The sequence below is a fragment of the Enhydra lutris genome, unplaced genomic scaffold (assembly GCF_002288905.1).
Source record: "Enhydra lutris kenyoni isolate GAN:26980312 unplaced genomic scaffold, ASM228890v2 scaffoldscaffold19, whole genome shotgun sequence".
Taxonomy (NCBI): Eukaryota; Metazoa; Chordata; class Mammalia; order Carnivora; family Mustelidae; genus Enhydra; species Enhydra lutris.
The window spans coordinates 33,112,746-33,114,491 of record NW_019154103.1 but is presented as its reverse complement, the minus strand read 5'-3'; the positions used below and the strand labels follow the sequence as shown (position 1 = coordinate 33,114,491).

General features: G+C 39.9%; 1 pseudogene; it reads left to right on the top strand.

Annotated features, from left to right (window-relative positions):
• The first annotated feature begins 694 nt into the window (after window positions 1–694).
• Window positions 695–1,434, top strand: LOC111148354 (annotated as a pseudogene).
• Window positions 1,435–1,746: the final 312 nt, after the last annotated feature.

The window sequence follows — 1,746 nt, the reverse complement described above, 5'->3', positions numbered from 1 at the left end:
TCCCCTTTTTCTGTACCTTCTAATCAACCCTCTCTTAAACTCCGTCCAAAAATTGAGTCCTTGAAAAGATCTGAAGAAGGGTGGCTCATGCCCAGAAAGAAGACCAAGATTTCTCTAACTTGGCAGTTGACTTTACTTATTCTTTACACTGGCTTGTACAAAAAAAGCCTGAATGATTCATACCATCTGTGGATTTAAATGGGTTTCTCCTATTACTAAAAAAAGATGTAGCTTTCTTTTGAAAATGGGAAAAAAAACCACTTCTTTTGCAAAACTTTTTGTTGAGCAAAAAGAATGTGTATATGCACATAGCAAGTTTCAGGTCATTGTTTAGTCAGAGCTCCTGTTAACTGACTGATTCACCACCACCACTGAGGCCAGGATCATTTTTCTCACTTAATGATGGGGACAACTGGCAGAACATAAACCAATGTTTGTTCATCCAGGTATGTTGCCTAATAACTGATTCATTCTTAAGTTTTTCATGAGGAAGCACATACACGCGCGCGTGCGCACACACACACACACACACACACACACACACAAACCAAGGAGGAGGAAGGTAATAGTAGTGAAATGGGAGCTGTTACATGATGGAAATAAACACTTGAAGGGGGCATTCTTTGTTACCCTGCAAATGCAGCTTGCCCCTCAAATTCCTGTGCAGAGAGATTCTCAACAGCAGACAGTTTGAATGTGTGAATATGAAAGTCAGGGTATTTCTTTTTACATTACAAGTAAGGCTTTTGCAGCCCTTAGACCTGCTGTTTGCTGAAGAACATGTTGGACAAATGTATTGTGGTCTGGTTCTGGTCAAGCAAAATTCACTTTTAGCACCAATTCCTCATACCATGTTCCTGCCATCAGCCAACAAGTTCCCTATTTTAAGGGCACCGCCATTGTCAAAGGGGAGTTCAAAGACCTAATCCTTGGTGACTTTATGGGGAAATACTTGGTGCTTTTCTTCTGTCCTTTGGACGCACCTTTGTGTGTCCTACAGAAATTGGTGCTTTTAGTGACAAAGCCAGCGAATTTCACAATGTGAACTGTGAAATTGTTGTGGTTTCAGTGGATTCCCACTTTCTCCATCTTGCCTGAATCAACACAGCAAGGAAGAATGGCTGTTTGGGCCACATGAGCATTGCACTCCTGTCAGATTTGACAAAACAGATTTCCCCGAGACTATGGCATGCTGTTAGAAGGCCCAGGTTTTGCTCTAAGAGGTTTCTTTATCATTGACCCCAGTGGAATCATCAAGCATTTGAATGTCAATGATCTCTCCCCCTGGGTGAAGTGTGGAAGAGACCCTTTGCTTGGTGAAGGTGGTCTAGTTTGTGGAAACCCATGGAGAAGTCTGCCCAGCAAACTGGGCCGTGGATTCTCCTACAATCAAGCCACATCCATCTGCTTCCAAAGAACACAGTGGCAAAGTGATCATGCATGTTTCTCATTCCTGAGATTAATACAGTTATCTTACTTATTTGTTAGCTGACATGGGGTCTACATACAATTCTAGATATTGATTTATTTTAATAATAAAGGATATTTATTGAATCCAGGAATTGTAAATCATTGTAATAATTTTTTTCTGAAGTGCTCAAAATGTAAAAGTTCCTAATAAACATTTAAAAATACATGCATGAAGAGAAACATTCGATGATATATTCAGTTAGAATACAGTCAGTAAGAAAGTATGTGACTTCTAGTTTGATGTATTCAAAGCTTTATTTCATAGTGAAACCCAAG